This window comes from Oncorhynchus mykiss, chromosome 25 (assembly GCF_057628025.1).
Source record: "Oncorhynchus mykiss isolate SJ-2025 chromosome 25, ASM5762802v1, whole genome shotgun sequence".
Lineage (NCBI taxonomy): Eukaryota > Metazoa > Chordata > Actinopteri > Salmoniformes > Salmonidae > Oncorhynchus > Oncorhynchus mykiss.
The window spans coordinates 70656408-70673316 of record NC_143046.1 but is presented as its reverse complement, the minus strand read 5'-3'; the positions used below and the strand labels follow the sequence as shown (position 1 = coordinate 70673316).

The 16909-nt window shown below is 41.4% G+C and overlaps 1 long non-coding RNA gene across 3 annotated transcripts in view; it reads left to right on the top strand.

Annotated features, from left to right (window-relative positions):
• Nucleotides 1-16799, top strand: part of LOC110505693 (uncharacterized) — a 33389-nt gene extending 16590 nt beyond the window's left edge. Inside the window, exons 3-4 of one of the 3 annotated variants that reach the window (XR_002470853.3) lie at nucleotides 3670-3796; nucleotides 16167-16799. This is a non-coding gene — a long non-coding RNA (uncharacterized LOC110505693). Of the gene's footprint in view, nucleotides 1-3669; nucleotides 5465-16166 lie in introns of those variants that run through there. The other 2 variants (XR_016492018.1, XR_016492017.1) reach the window with 2 other exon arrangements.
• The last annotated feature ends 110 nt before the right edge of the window (nucleotides 16800-16909 follow it).

The following is a 16909-nucleotide window of genomic DNA, read 5'->3' as shown; positions in this document are numbered from 1 at the left end:
TGAAATCTGCTTCTGCATTCATCCCAGTCATCAGCAACAGAGCATTGGGGTAGGTGCATGTCTAATATCAATGTTTGCGCAATTACAATCAGAATTGAATATGGTAATTTAAAAAATATATTTCCATCCTGAACATACTGTTGACACTTAGGCTATAGTGTAATGGAATGTTTTGCCCTGTGTGGTAATTTTTGGGGGTTTTGACACTCTTATGTAGGTGTCGTAACCAGCCATAAAATAACACAATATATGTCATGACAGTGTTATGACTGTATTATAACAGGTTATGACAAGTTATGTCAGCTGATATAACATATTATGATATGGTTATGACAGTGTCATGTCATTATGACGTGTCAGTAAGTGTAACCTTCTGTCAGAGTTTCCCCCTGTAGGTACTGTATGCCTCACATGGGCTGTGCGATAACTAGCATGAGTTCTGAAGAAAACTTGAATGAAGCCTTGGTTTCCAGGCATCTCTTCACAAAGCTCAAACGCCTGGAGACAACGTGACTTTGTCAGGTCAATCAGATAAACTATTTTGACCATATAGATGTCAGATTATGGTCATGAACCTAACCCTATCACAATTTTATGGTGGGGGGGAATTATCAAATGATGTAATACTGTACCAGAGGTAGATGGTCTTGATTATATAGACATTCATGTAACAAAGTGAAGCATTGAACAGTTCCTGTTTTATCCTGAACACGTGGCCATACTTGTCAACTCTCAACTCATAAGTGATTCATGGGACACAAGGCAAATTCTAGAGATATTCAGTAGATACAGTTAACACATTTTCAGACACCCCTGCCAATTTGTAGCATGTCATTTGATCATCAGAGGGAATAAATCAAAACCACTCTGTTCAGACTGGTATTCCAAGGGTGTTTTAAGGGTGCTAGGGATGTTATGATAGGCTGTCACCCCTATCTCAAGATCGACAGAGAACTCATCTTTTGTCCCAAAGCCTGATCTGATCTTAACTACGGTCCTGATTTAAGATGAAAGGTTCAAATTGTTCAGCCGCAAGCCCTATGTTTATCTCAAGTCATGCATCATGCCTTTTCATTTGAGATGCCCTTATCCAGGGAAATCTGCCTACTGTTAATACTATTTGCCGATCTGGAAAGCCATAGCCAATCAATAAATAATATGATAATACTCATAGGAAAGGTTTTCATCTTTAGCTCACAATCTGTGGATAATATATGATTAGAAAGATTAAAACATTTTGTAAAACATCACAGTACAATTGAAAAATATATGGCACAAAACAAACAAGGGTGGTCTATGGTGATAGGTGGGATGGACTGAGTGTGGCTGAGGGTTGGGATTAAAGAGTTTGTTTGGTAATGTATTGTTGTTATATATAAAAGTACCATGTATGTAAAAGGTATAGGTAAAATGTATGTATATGTAGTAAAAAAGCTGTACCAAAAAAAACGTAAGTCATTTGTCCTTTTTTTGTTGTTTTTTAATACTATTTGCCAGGCTAGACCTGCACGCTCATGTGGTCATGCATTATGGCTAGTATTACTTACGAGGTGTGTGGATGACACTTTCCACATCCACTCGACTCTTACCCTCATCCAACACAGAAACACAAACACGTCTGACATATCGGCTACCTTTCCACCCCTCTTCTGCGGTTTCAATCCAAGCCTTTGGTGACGGACCACCCTGGTCAACCCTTGAATGCCATTGATTTACACCTCGTCAGAGCATTACATTTGCTGAGGGTCAGGGTGGCATCGTAGAGCAGCAGCCTCTGAAACCTCTGGGACGTCCAGGGAAAGGCCTGGCCGATACAGAGAAACAGTATTGATTGGGCCTCCTCTAAAAATAGCTGTTAATGCAAGCACAGGGAACATTCTCCCTCTGCCAACATCAATAAGCCATCCCTGGGTCATGGGATCCTCCAGGAGCCCCAGATCTCATTCATTTTGTCAGAATGAGTTTGCAATGCTACTTTTCACCAGCAGCTTTCCCTCTTTTGATATGACTAAGTTGTACACTGTTAGTGTCCAGAGTACTAAACTATTCATTTCCCTCTATATTTCTGGATCGAACAGCTAAGGTCTAATATCAGGGTTATGGATTTTAACGAGATGTTTTTATGGTGCGTCTGATTCCAATTACGCTCCCTCCACTATCGTTGGTCACGTCTACAGATTTGCGTGATTTGTGCATAGGAGACAAATGGCACGAAGCAGTAGAAATTTCAATAATGACATAATGAATGTCAGGAATTCAACTTTTTTGTTTACTACCACTTTGTGACATTTTGGTCTGATGCCCAGCTTCTCAATCTGATCAAATAACTTCAAGACAACGTTCACTTTATCTTGTTACTTGATCCCTCGTTTTTATATGCAAGGTCGACAACTGTTGGCTACCACTGTGGTACAGATGTTGAACCAGCTTCACAAACACTTTTTGAGGAGGAAGTTTGTGAGCTGAGAGGAAGTATGCACAGTGAAATACAGGACGGAGGCTGTTGCTAATCTCCTTCTCATCTCTTTCTCTCAAAACTACACTGAGATGTGTTCATACCGTGTCCACACCATTGCCGTTGTTGGCATTTGTCACATTATTCAGAGGTCCTGAAGTTTTGCAAATGTAACCACACCCAAATATTGAGGAGAGAGTTTAAAAAAAGAGCCTCCACCTCCCATGTTGCAATCAGTAACACCACAAGTGAGGGTCTTTTGACACATAGGAAATCAGTTACCTTTCCCATGGAGGAAAAATGCACCACACATTTATTGCACATTTGTGCAAAGGCTTTAATCGCTTAAAGGGCCGCCCCAGCCTCCTGCCTCTCTCTTGCCAAGAGGATCATTAGGTTGTGTGGGGGAATTTATTTTTTCCATATGTTATTCTTTACTGACCCATTAATCACAATTTGTACTCATTTAGTTTTTTTCCCATTATATTTAAACATATCCTCAACCCCTACAACCTTCCCCACCCTATCCCTATGCTGTCTGAACAGAACGTCTTCGCCAAATTCCGCTCTGAAAGAATAAAACGTCAATCCCTCATCAAATATGTAAAATGGGGATTAATTTGTTCATTCTTAAATTAATTGGAATTTGTATTTTTCCTCCCGCTAAATCTCGATCACCATAGGTAGACACATTCTACACTTCCTTCAGCTCTTTCTTGCCCTCTCATCATCTCGCCATCTCCTCGCTCATACCCTCTCTTTAATCGTAAAAGGTTATTGTATTTGACTGCTCGGCGCAAGTAGGGAAATGTTAACCTCTTTCTTCGAAACTTTGTTCTGGGGCTAGATTTACAGGATTATTTCAATAAAGTAGAGCTAAATAGCTTTGCAAAAAGATTACAGAAATGAGATCAAGATGTTTTTGGAATACTTCCCAACTTCGATTTCCCTTTGGATGGTCTTGTTTTAATTTTGTTTTCAAAGGATCCTGATAACTGCTAATTTGAGGATATCAGCAAAATGAAACAGTGAATATTACCATAACATGTCCCTACATATGTTGGGGTGATCCATGTGCTGGTGCTGACGAATGTACATGTGTACAGAGACATTGATGAACAATGCTGCTCTCATGTCCTTGATCAGGGTGATGGCGAAATAGATGTCATACTGATGTAATACTGAATACTAATGATGAACCTTGATCTTTGCAGACTGAATGGAAGGATGAAGCACAAGCTGGTCTTCCTCAGTGAGCACATTCCCAGTGACACTTGCCTGGTCCTAATGGGCCACTCCGTCGGCTGCTACATCATCCTGGAGATGTTGACGTTGGTGCAGGTGAGACCCCACTTTGGATTAAATACTATGGTAGAAGTGAAATTGTGAAATTGTAGTGTAACATCTATCATATCGAGATTTGTCAGGCTTTAAAGCGGCAATCAGCAGTTGAAACAACAACAAATCGAACTACCCACCACCTTTTCCCTAAAACGACCCAGTCGGGGGAGAAGGGCCTTGGTGTAACGGCAGATCTCCTCTGAAGAGGAGTAAGGATCGGACCAAGATGCAGCGTGGTAAGTGTTCATGATGATTACTTTAATAAACAAACTGAACACTATAAAATACAAAACAATAAATGTGAACATGAACGAAACCGAAACAGTACCGTGTGGCGACAAACACTCACACGGAAACAAACACCCACAAACCAACAGTGAAACCCAGGCTACCTAAGTATGATTCTCAATCAGAGACAACTAACGACAACTGCCATACTAGGCCGAAACAGAAACCAAACATAGAAAAACAAACAGACTGCCCACCCCAACTCACGCCCTGACCATACTAAATAAAGACAAAACAAAGGAAATAAAGGTCAGATCGTGACACTTGGTCACTGACAGAGCTCTAGAGTTCCTATGTGGAGATGGGAGAACCTTCCAGAAGGACAACCATCTCTGCAGCTCTCGACCAATCAGGCCAGATGGAAGCCATTCCTCAGTAAAAGACACATGACAGCCTGCTTGGAGTTTACCAAAAGGAACCTAAAGGACTCTCAGACCATGATAAACAAGATTCTCTGGTCTGATGAAACCAAGGTTGAACTCTTTGGCCTGAATGCCAAGCGTCACATCTGGAGGAAACCTGGCACCATCACTACGGTGCAGCATGGTGGTGGCAGCATCATGCTGTGGGAAGGTTTTTCAGCGGCAGAGACTGGGAGACTAGTCAGGGTTGAGGGAAAGATGAACTGAGGAAAGTACAGAGAGATCATTGGTGACAACCTGCTCCAGAGCACTCAGGACCTCAGACGGGGGCGAAAGTTCACCTTTCAACAGGACAACGACCCTAAGCACACAGCCAAGACAATGCAGGAGTTGCTTCGGGACAAGTCTCTGAATGTCCTTGAGTGGCCCAGCCAGAGCACAGACTTGAACCCGACCGAACATCTCTGGAGAGACCTGAAAATAGCTGTGCAGCGACGCTCCCCATCCAACCTGACAGAGCTTGAGCGGATCGGCAGAGGAAAATGGGAGAAACTCCCCAAATACAGGTGTGCCAAGCTTGTAGCGTTATACCCAAGAAGACTCGAGGCTGTAATCGCTGCCAAAGGTGTCTGAACAAAGTACTGAGTAAATGGTCTAAATACTTATTATTATTATTTTTGAAGTACAATTGCCAAGAAAAATCCTAAAACCTGTTTTTGCTTTGTTATTATGGGGTATTGTGGGTAGATTAATGAGGGGAAAACTATGTTTGGTGTATATGGGCTCTCTGAGCATTGATGTCCATCTAGTTGCCTCTGTTCTATGGCACCCTACTGTCCCGTGAGGGGATAGGCTGGTCCCAGGGTGGTAGCTTGGCATGTTACAAAGTGCAGTGAGAACACTGCCTCAGCATGGGAGAGGTGCATGTTCGAGAAGGCATGTGAAAACACCCTAAACTGAGATTGGACCCTTGTAACCCTCCCATTTCAGACGCCACATTAAAGGTTAACGGATTGAATAACAAGAGAACTCGTCGTTTTTTTCTGGGAGGCATTTCCTCTCTCACTCAGACAAGCTTTTCATCATTTTTATTTTCTAGCTCTTATTTTATAATATGGCCTTTTCACTGTTTTTTTGTGTTGTTTCTCTTGTTGGCAGTTCCTCCTCTCTGTGGGGTTCCTTCCTCTGTTCTATGTGTAGAGATCAAAATATAGAAGCATCGGCAACCGCTCTGTGTAATCTTAATTGCTATCTTTAACATTTTCCTCACAGAAATAGAGCTTAATGATATGTAGGCCTACAGTAGATCTGTAATAGTCAAGGCATGATCACTTATTTGCTGTCAAAGTGCTCAGTCTGAACACATTCGATACATAAAAAGCTAATTCTATCAGATTAATTTATTGGATCTCATGTTACCCAAATAGGCTAACATTTATGCATCAACTTTGAGCTGCATTAATCTCCCTTTCCATCTCTCCTTGAGCTGGTACAGATGTAGGATATTCATTTGAGCCAGTTTGCTACAGCAGAAAAATAATCCTGCAGCAACAGGAAATGTTCATTATTATGTAGATTAAAATTAATGGACATTTTTATTGGGTTTGATATATTTTTCATTCGGTCAAATCAAGTCTGGATATTACAAACTTTATAAGCCTTTTTAAAACTCAAATACTTTACAAGTTTGCATTTCTCAGAAATAAAAGAGTGAGGGCCTCCCGGGTGGCGCAGTGGTTAAGGGCCTGTACTGCAGCGCCAGCTGTGCCACCAGAGACTCTGGGTTCACGCCCAGGCTCTGTCGTAACTGGCATTGACCGGGAGGTCCATGGGGCGACGCACAATTGGCCTAGCGTCGTCTGGGTTAGGGAGGGCTTGGCCGGTAGGGATATCCTTGTCTCATCACACACCAGCGACTCCTGTGGCGGGCTGGGCGCAGTGCGTGCCAACCAAGGTTGCCAGGTGCACGGTGTGGCTGGCTTCCTGGTTGGATACGCGCTGTGTTAAGAAGCAGTGTGGCTTGGTTGTGTATCGTAGGACGCATGACCTTCAACCTTCGTCTCTCCCAAGCCTGTACTGGAGTTGTAGCGATGAGACAAGATAGTAGCTACAAACAATTGGATACCATGAAATTGGGGAGAAAAAGGGGTAAAATAAAAAATGGGCTGAGATGTAAAATCTTAATTTGATCACTCTTTTATTTATTTATTTATTTATTTATTTTTTCTAATATGTTTTTTAAATTTTTATTTTACCCCTTTTTCTCCCCAATTTCATGCGTCCAGCCGGCTCTGCCATATTATTTTCTGCAAAAAAAGAATGAGCAGAAAAATACTTCCTTTCCCACTGAAGATTGCAGGCTGCCAAGAAGCAAACACAAGCGATTATGTCCTGTAACGTATGATGTGTGATAATCAGAAACTCCTGTTCCTTTGTGCCTCAGGTATTTGTGTTGGAATAATGGCTTGCCTTATGGGTTGGGGCACCGGCACGGCCTAGGTAAGCGGTGGCAGAGTTTTTAGTGTACTTACTACTTACCAACGGAAAAGGAGGCTGAGTTGAGCTTGTAGTAGGGACCAGTCTAGGGTAAGTTTGTGTACTTCCAGAGCACAGCATCTGGCACGCTGCTTGTCCCTGAAAAGGACATTTGGGTGTAAGGGCTGATAAGACTGTCTAGGTTATGCCCTGGGTTCTCTCCAGGTTCACTAGGCTATAGTGAGTGTTGTGTTTTTAACATCATGTTCATAGAGGCTTTGTTTGGCATCTGACACAATATGAAGTATAAATACTGTTTGTGTGCTAATATAATGCGTCATATACACACTTAGTGTTCAAAACATTAGAAACACTTTCCTAATATTGAGTTGCACCCCTCATTTTGTCCTTAGACTCAATTCGTCGGGGCATTGACACTACAGTCGTAAGCGTTCCACAGGGCTGCTGGCCCATGTTGACTCCAATGCTTCCTACAGTTGTGTCAAGTTGACTGTACAATTGAAGTTGGAAGTTTACATACACCTTATCCAACTACATTTAAACTCAGTTTTTCACAATTCCTGACATTTAATCCTAGTAAAAATTCCCTGTTTTAGGTCAGTTAGGCTCACCACTTCATTTTAAGAAAGTGAAATGTTAGAATAATTGTAGAGAGTGATTTATTTCAGTTTTTTTCTTTCATCACATTCCCAGTGGGTCCGAAGTTTACATACACTCAATTAGTATTTGGTAGCATTGCCTTTACATTTTTTAACTTGGGTAAAAAGTTTTGGGTAGCCTTCCACAAGCTTCCCACAATAAGTTGGATGAATTTTGGCCATTCTTCCTGACAGAGCTGATGTAACTGAGTCAGGTTTGTAGGCCTCCTTGCTCGCACACGCTTTTTCAGTTCTGCCCACAAATGTTCTATAGGATTGAGGTCAGGGCTTTGTGATGGTCACTCCAATACCTTGACTTTGTTGTCCTTAAGCCATTTTGCCACAACTTTGGAAGTATGCTTGGGGTCATTGCAAATGGGCCTTCCAAATGGACAACCAAGCTTTAACTTCCTGACTGATGTCTTGAGATGTTGCTTCAATATATATACACATATTTTCCTACCTCATGATGCCGTCTATTTTGTGAAGTGCACCTGACCTTCATGCAGCAAAGCACCCCCACAACATGATGCTGCTACCCCCGTGCTTCATGGATGGGATGGTGTTCTTCGGCTTACAAGCCTCCCCCTTTTTCCTCCAAACATAACGATGGTCATTATGGCCAAACAGTTCTATTTTTGTTGCATCAAAGCAGAGGACATTTCTCCAAAAAGTACAATCTTTGTCCCCATGTGCAGTTGCAAACCGTAGCCTGGCTTTTTTATGGCAGTTTTGGAGCAGTGGCTTCTTCCTTGCAGAGTAGCCTTTCAGGTTATGTTGATATAGGACTCGTTTTACTGTGGCTATAGATACTTTTGTACCTGTTTCCTCCAGCATCATCACAAGGTCCTTTGCTGTTGTTCTGGGATTGATTTGCTCTTTTCGCACCAAAGTACGTTCATCTCTAGGAGACCGAATGCGTCTCCTTCCTGAGCGGTATGACGGCTGCGTGGTCCCATGGTGTTTATACTTGTGTAGTATTGTTTATACAGATGAATGTGGTAACTTCAGGCATTTGGAAATTGCTCCCAAGGATGAACCAGACTTGTAGAGGTCTACAATTTTGTTTCTCTGTCTTCGCTGATTTCTTTTGATTTTCCCATGATGTCAAGTAAAGAGGCACTGAGTTTGAAGGTAGGCCTTGAAATACATCCACATGTACACCTCCGATTGACATAATTTATCAGAAGCTGTTTAAAGGCACAGTCAGCTTAGTGTATGTAAACTTCTGACCCACCAGAATTGTGATACAGTGAATTACAAGTGAAATAATCTGTCTGTAAACAATTGTTGTAAAAATTCCTTGTGTCATGCACAAAGTTGATTTCCTAACCGACTTGCCAAAACTATAGTTTGTTAAAAGAAATTTGTGGAGTGGTTGAAAAAACGAGTTTTAATGACTCCAACCTAAGTGTATGTAAACTTCTGACTATATCTGTATGTCCTTTGGGTGATGGACCATTTCTTGATGCACATGGGAAACCCAGCGTGTGAAAAACCTTGATACACACAAACTCGTGTGCCTGTTACCTACTACCAAACCACATTCAAAGGCACTTCAATCTTTTGTCTTGCCCATTCACCCTCTGGATGGCACACATACACAATCCATGTCTCAAGGCTTACAAATATTATTTAACCTGTCTTCTCCCCTTCATCTACACATATTTGAAGTGGATTTAACAAGATTGAAGTGGATTCAATGAGGATCATGGCTTTCACCTGGTTAGTCTGTCATTGAAAGTGTAGGTGTTCCTAATGTTGTGTACACTCTGTGTACACGCCCCAGGTAAATAATTTTCCTACATTTATTTACATTTGAAATATTTAAGTTGGACAAAAGTCACTTTCATTTAAAAATACATGTTTTTCTGACATAATTACTAAATGTTTAGTAAATACGGAGTAGAGTACATAATTATTAGTTGTTTCACCCCTTGCAAAGTAATATAATCTGAAATAATGTAAAACCAAATTGACACGAGCACAACTCGCAAACATATGTTCAGTAGAGGATTAACAGTATAATAAACACACAACTTTACTGCACCACCAACTGGTTTGTGTAATGAATTTCGGATTTAGTCTCTGTTTCTGAAATGACAAGGAAGAACGAAACCCCATCTAGCCTGTAACTCTCTCACCCTCTCAGCCCAGATCTCATCCATCACAATGGTATAAACACATTAGTCTCAGTGTGTATTCAACAGGAGCCTAAGCTTCAGATAACACTAAGCCTTCCATATTCATTTGCAGTTCAACATGGCAGATATTGAATATATCTAGCCAACTAATAAACCAAGGTTTACAGATGGTAGCTTTCACCTGTATTCACCTGGTCAGGTTGTCATGGAAACACTCAGTCTGATCTTCCTGGCAGCACCATCCGGTTCTCCTTACAGGCACAGAGAACTGAGTCGCAAACAAAGCACTTTAGAAGCCAACTCACTTAACCCTATCTCTTTCCAATCTCTGTACCTGTCATTTGGACACATGCACCATCTCACATTGACTCGACAACAGATGGCTTTCCGTATTGCTTATACAGTAAGTATGTAAGTAAGGAGTCTCTGGTGATTCTCGAGTCAGAGGAGCCTTCTTAATCTAAATCATTTTCAGCTTTGGGGCTGGCAGGTCTAACTGGAATTCCATTGATGTGAAAGACAGGTTAGACCCTGTTGGCTCGAGAAAGCCATCAGATCATGTTGTATACATACAATATGACTCTAAAGAAACCAGCTGTCTCAAAATGTGTTTAGCATGGCAGCTCTCTCTTCCTACCACCTTTGACCACAAGGGTTGTTGTAGTCATAACATTGACTTTAAATGGCAGAAATGGAGAGGGTTTTATCCTGACACTTGGCACAGCACAGCAGGTTACAATGAGCCAAGCCTGTGTTTGAAGTGGCAAACCTCACACTGTTTCCACAGTGGCACGTTGGTTCAATAGAGTGGCCTACGCTGGCTCTTTCTGGCTGCCCCTCACTGGAGTAAAAGCAGTAATTCACGTTAGAATGATGCCACCTGTCAGAAGACAATGATCTCTACTGTACTTTGACATCGGTCTCCCCCGAGACCGTTGTCCAAGGCCAAGACTAAGAGCACAGCTGCCAAGAGACTGCATCTTTGAATGGCAGGAAAGGCCAGATTCAAACCGGCCTGTTGAGTATTTATGCATTTGTTTACTGCCTGCCTCCATGTCGAAGGTGTATGCTACTGTGCAAGTACTACTGGGGTTTTGGTTGCCCAAGCTTCAGAAGCAGACAGTGGGGTGCAGTAGCAGGGAATAGCTGGAACACTGCTGGAGTGCAGGCATGAAGAGCTAAAAGCCTGAGGGGTCAGGGGAAATATACCACAGGAATGTAGCCTTGCAACCCACTGCAACAGGGGGTGCTAGAAGCTGTGAAAACAGTGGACACAAGTAGTTCATGGGCCATATCAGTGGACTAGAGTGTATATTTTAGTCTACATTTATGTGGGTTATTACCTGCAATAGATCAATACTGTGTGTTCTGTGTGCATGGGGTTAAACTTCCTCTTCACTGCGACGGATTTCTGTCATATGGATTCTGGAGAAGTCGTTTTTGAGATCAGTGTAGGTCCACAATAATACTTTCCTGTGGGTTGGGGCTGGTTTGGAGATTACATAGCCTAATACAGAAGCATGTCTGTACTACGAAATACATTCCCAAAGAGATTTATTCTCAAATATTTTATTTTCTCTGTTAAGCTGTGTGCAATGAACTGACATGCATGATTGTTGCTGACACTTTGATGTTCAGATGAAAGGAATTAAATAAATCTATCATGTGCACAACTGCTGCTCAACTTAAAAAGCTATGTGTAGCCTGCTGTAGCTGCTGGCAAAGTAATTCAAAGCCTATACTTGATCAATCAGATGAGGATACAACTTTCCATTGCTACCAGTTTTGCTATGTAATGTTGTCATTCAAACAATCAGACAACCCCATAGTAGAGTAGTTTACCTATTTACCTAGTCGACTTGTTGTTGTGTGTTCTATGCAAGATGAATATGCCTCTCAAGCCGCATTAATGTTGCAAGAGTCATAGGGAGCGAAACATGTATTCTGACAAGCAGTTATTGCACAACAATTCATAATTCAATCCCTGGAAAGCACTTTTGAATGCATTTTAGTCCTTTGTAAAAAAAGAGGGTGGTCCCAGTTTTCCATTGCTATCACTTTTTTCTTTACTCCTTCAATTCTTTACTCCTTCAATTGCGCGAGTGGCATCATTTACAAATGCAGTTACAACCGGAGTTTCAACCATGGTTTAGAAGCAGCTGCGCAACAGCAGTAATGGTTTGTTCGTGAACGAACGACCCTTTTTGAACAAGACCTTTTTGGTGAAAGAGCCTTTTTATTTGCCTCCCTGATTTGCATACTGTTACTATTAATTTTTGAGCTCCGGACATCGATTAGTCGCAGATGAGTTATAAAAACATTTTCTGAAGATGGTAATTCCTTAGTGCAGGAACAATATAGGGGGGAGAGAGCCTCATTCTAGTCCACGCAATTTTTTTCCAGTGCGTTAAATTTAGTCTTACATTTTTTTTGCAGGCCATCTAATAATTTGGTTAGGTACAAATATGTTTGGACTCACATTTCATGACCTGACATAATAGCTTATGGGAGAGAAATTACTATCCAATTCTCTAGCAACAGCTCTGGTGGACATTCCTGCAGTCAGCATGCCAATTGCACGCTCCCTCAACTTGAGACATCTGTGGCATTTTGTTATGTGACAACTGCACATTTTAGAGTAGCCTTTTTTGTGTGTGTCCCCAGCACAAGGTGCAACTGTGTAATTAATGGTCATGCTGTTTAAAAGGCTTATTGATATGCCACACCTGGATGGATTATCTTGGCAAAGGATAAATGTTCACTAACAGGAATGTAAACAAATTTGTGCACAACATTTTAGCAAAATAAACTTTGTGCTTATGGAACATTTCTGTGATCTTTTATTTCAACACTTTACATGTTGTGTTTATATTTTTGTTCAGTATATTAAAAAAAGCATGAGCTGGCGCACACCCAATACATTTACTGTGAACTTGTATATAGAGTGCCACTCTCTTTATTTATATTTATAGTGTGTAGTGTGTAAATACATTTTTTCCCCAGGAGAACAAAGCAAGGGGACTGGAATTGGCCAAGCTCGCAGTTTAATAAATGTACAGAATGATCCTCTTTCCCTAAAAGTATTATAGTCGTGACTTTCTTACATGAAAAGGAAGGTTAATTTGGCCCCGGACAATCGATCTGAGGTCGACTTAAGTTTCAGTCATGGGATTTATTTTTGCTTTAACCCCTGTTTGTGCTTACAGTATGTACATTCTAAATTCTATTTAGACTGAACTGTGTTTTTAATAGGCTACATTGTTATTTGTGATTTAGCACTGTTTGGAAGAACATTGGATATGATATGCCAAAACGGTGATTTCACTGGTGCCCCCCCACTGACTTTATGTTCCTCTCCAGGGGTCCATTATCAGGCCAGGCAGACAAAAGCAGATTGGCAGAGAAATAAAGATGGACACAGTGGAAAAGCACTTTTCATCTAAATAAACAGACAAGTGCGAGGGAAGGGGGGGGGGGGGGTTATTGGATCTCTGGACCTAATTTTATATGTCTGTAGAGGAAGAAGATGTATGACATCTAGCTTATAGGCTATGTGTTGTCAAGCAGGGTAACTGACACAACAACCTTCCGTTTCGTCTTCTGTATCCTCCGGAACTTGTAAATTGGAACTTGTTCTAATCAGAAGGAATCTGCTGCCCCCCTCTTTAATAATACCTTTCCTGATTACTTTAATCAGAATACTAAAGTAATGCATTTCCAAAAAACTGGCAAAATTCCCAAATTCTGGTGTAGTGAGGCTCCAGTTACGAGGAAGTTGATATTCCGGTCCACACAAAATGCCACATCCTTTTCTCTTCAGTGCTGGGCCCTAACCTGAGGCAATGATCACGCTGGTCTGCTGGTCCACATTCACTCTCTTTTAGCACCCTGCTTTGAACGACGGCATGAAAGAGGGAAAGAAAGGAAATCCAGCGTGTAATCAACGTTTCTAACTGTAGAGTAGAGTTTCCTGTTAGAGACTTTTAATATTTTACAGCCCTTAAATGTGTCTATAATGGTGTTAATAGCCACATTGTTTATTAACAGCCTTTTAGTGCAAGGTAGGCATTAAGCCAATAGTGAGGAGAAGGGGATGGGGGGTATACAGTACATAACCTGCATCCGACCCACACCCGGCACTATAATATTGGGACCGCAGCGCAACCCGCTGTAAGGAGAGACTGCTATGGCAACCCAACCATGTCTGCATAGAATTCAACCACGACCAATTCGCTAACCACTAATATCATAAATATTATAACAGCCAGAAGCCTATACCTTCCCATGAATGTGCCTACTCTAGTTCGTGCCACTCTCAAATGGCAGTAAAATTACTTGATTTGAAAAAGGTTGAGAATCCCTGTGATAGCCTAAGCAATTGTGATAAATCTCATGTGGTGATTAATAGTAATTCACAAGTATAATGCATCGTTGAATTTCCCTTAGAAACTATGGTGTGATGACAAATGTTGGCAAGGCGTCAACACAAGCCGCCTGGAAAGACGTCTGGTTTGGGATGCCCTATGGCTGGGGGGCAGTATTGAGAAGCTTGGATGAATAAGGTGCCCAGAGTAAACTGCCTGCTACTCAGGCCAAGAAGCTAAGATAAGCATATTATTATTAGTAGTAGTAGATTTGGATAGAAAACACTCAAGTTTCTAAAACTGTTGGAATGATGTCTGTGAGTATAACAGAACTCATATGGCAGGCAAAAACCTGAGAAAAAATCCAGCCAGGAAGTGGGAAATCTGAGGTTTGTAGTTTTCAAGTCTTTGCCTATCCAAGATACAGTGTACAGTCTTTAGAACCTTGTTTCAGGCTTCTACTGTGAAGGGGGAGCGAATGAGAGCTGTTTCAATCAGGTGTCTGGCAGAAAGCCATGAGCTCAGTCTCGCGTGCGGCCGTGAGAGCGACCTGCATTCCATTGCATTTCTAAAGACAAAGGAATGGTGTGCTTTTTCCGTAAAGCTTTTTTGAAATCTGACATAGCGGGTGCATTAAGGAGAAGTATATCTATAAATCCATGCATAACACTTGTATCTTTTATCAATGTTTATTATGAGTATTTCTGTAAATAGATGTGGCTCTCTGCCAAATCAAAAACACAGCTAGCACTGATTTAGACCACTGCGCCACTCGGGAGGCCCAACTATGCATAGACAATAAACAGCAAGTAGCAGCAGTGTAAAAACAAAGGGGGGTCCATGTATGGTGCCTGCCACCGGTTATGAATTTTATGTATAATGACTAAATTATGTATACATTTAAAGTAATGATAGGACTATATCTAATAGAATTCTACCCTGTCTCTGTTTAATGATGAAGAATGTTTATCCATAAGAAACAGGAACTGTGGCAGACAACTTGTGACCACTGTGGAACTGATAACAGGGAAGGAAGTCTCCCCATCCAGGGAGGGGAGAAACCTTGGGTTTGTAGTAGATTGTATAACAGGTGGCAGGATGGGATAAGCAATGTATGAGTAGATGAAGACTTGTAAACTATATTGTTATTGTCTGAGAGGAGGAGGGACATTTATGACGAAATGAGATGTATATAAACCAATGTACAGGAAATGATAAGCAGAGCTCTCATAAATAAACGTTTGCTGACTATTGTAGACTGGCCTCTGTCTGTTTCATTTCAACAAGAACCTTACAAATTCTTGGTAACAGACCGAGTAGTTTAATTGAAGTTCAGTTTATGAACATTGAGAACATAATTCTCTTAACACCGGTCTGCTCGCTTTTGCCAGTTATTGTCAGGTATGTGGATGATCAGGGCTTTATTCAGGAACGTTTCTTGAGCTACTTTGATATTAGTTTTTTTTATTTAACCTTTCTTTAACTACGCAAGTCAGTTAAGAATAAGTTCTTATTTACAATGACGGCCTACCCGGGTCAAACCCTCCGCTAACTCGGACGATGCTGGGCCAATTGTGCACCGCCCTATCAAACTCCCGATTGTGATACAGCCTGGGATCGAACCTGGTCTGTAGTAACTCCTCTAGCACTGAGATGCAGTGTCTTAGACAGCTGCTCCACTCAGGAGCAAGTGGGTGAGATGCGCAGTGCATTTGACTTTGTGAATTCTGAGATGTCTGATTTTAACTTCATTGAGAAACCCAAACCTATGATGTCACTGCTGTAATGGAATGTATCTGCTATTTGTATTTACAACTATGTCCTCTTCTGGTTCCTGATTTAAGAGGTGATCTCAACTACTAGTGTCAACTCTCTCCTGACATGAACTAAAGCTGCGTCTCATGTGCTCTCTCATCCACTAGCACATTGAATGTTTCCTCTCCAAGCACTGAGTAGACCTGTCAAGTCAAACACATACACAAACACATTATTACACATACATGATTTTACTCCTTGCTTGGACTAACTCATTCTTGTGTCTTTTGTCTAAATGTTGTTTTGTTTTTTTGTCTTTCCAGTCAAATCCTGTCCTGCCTTCAGTAGAAGAGTTGAGCTGTTCTCCAACACCATCCATCCAAGATGTGCCTGTCCTGCACTGAAGCATATGAACACCTCGACCCCTGTCCTACACTTAAGTCAAGCCTCTGAACACCTTAACTCATGCCTCATACCCTCATTCAATCACTGCTGTGATCCCTTCCCAACACTTTGTAAGTAACCCTCTCATTCCCATTCCCCATAATGTTGTACTATTAGTGTATTTATTAAATGCTTTAGGTTGAAATAATTAGTATTTGACGATTTGTGAAAGCACGCGTTGTCGTCTCAGTGCGGTCCTCTCTGTGGGTCTCTATACCGTGGGTCTCCCATCCTCCAATCAAGTCACCAGCCTCCACTGACTTACCTAACCCAATAATTTGGCAATTGCATTGACTGCATTAGCGAGCAGTTTATACAAGCGGGGGACTAAAATGTCCCTTGAGCCTCATGTTTGACCCCTGCTCTAGAGGTCCTCGATACAATGGAGAATATTGATGGCTTGTTGACTGCTTGGGTGGGCTCTGGCAAATTTTCTATCTGGATCGTTTTCATCTGCCTGATGGGAATATTACATTTTACAAATGAATAAATAAATACATTTTGAGACATTTTCATATGCCTTTGTTGTTCATCTAGATGATGATGGTGTTTCTATAAAGCAATAAAAACCTCTCATTACCTTTCTCTGTCTTCAGGATTATAGATTAAATGGTGAATTTCA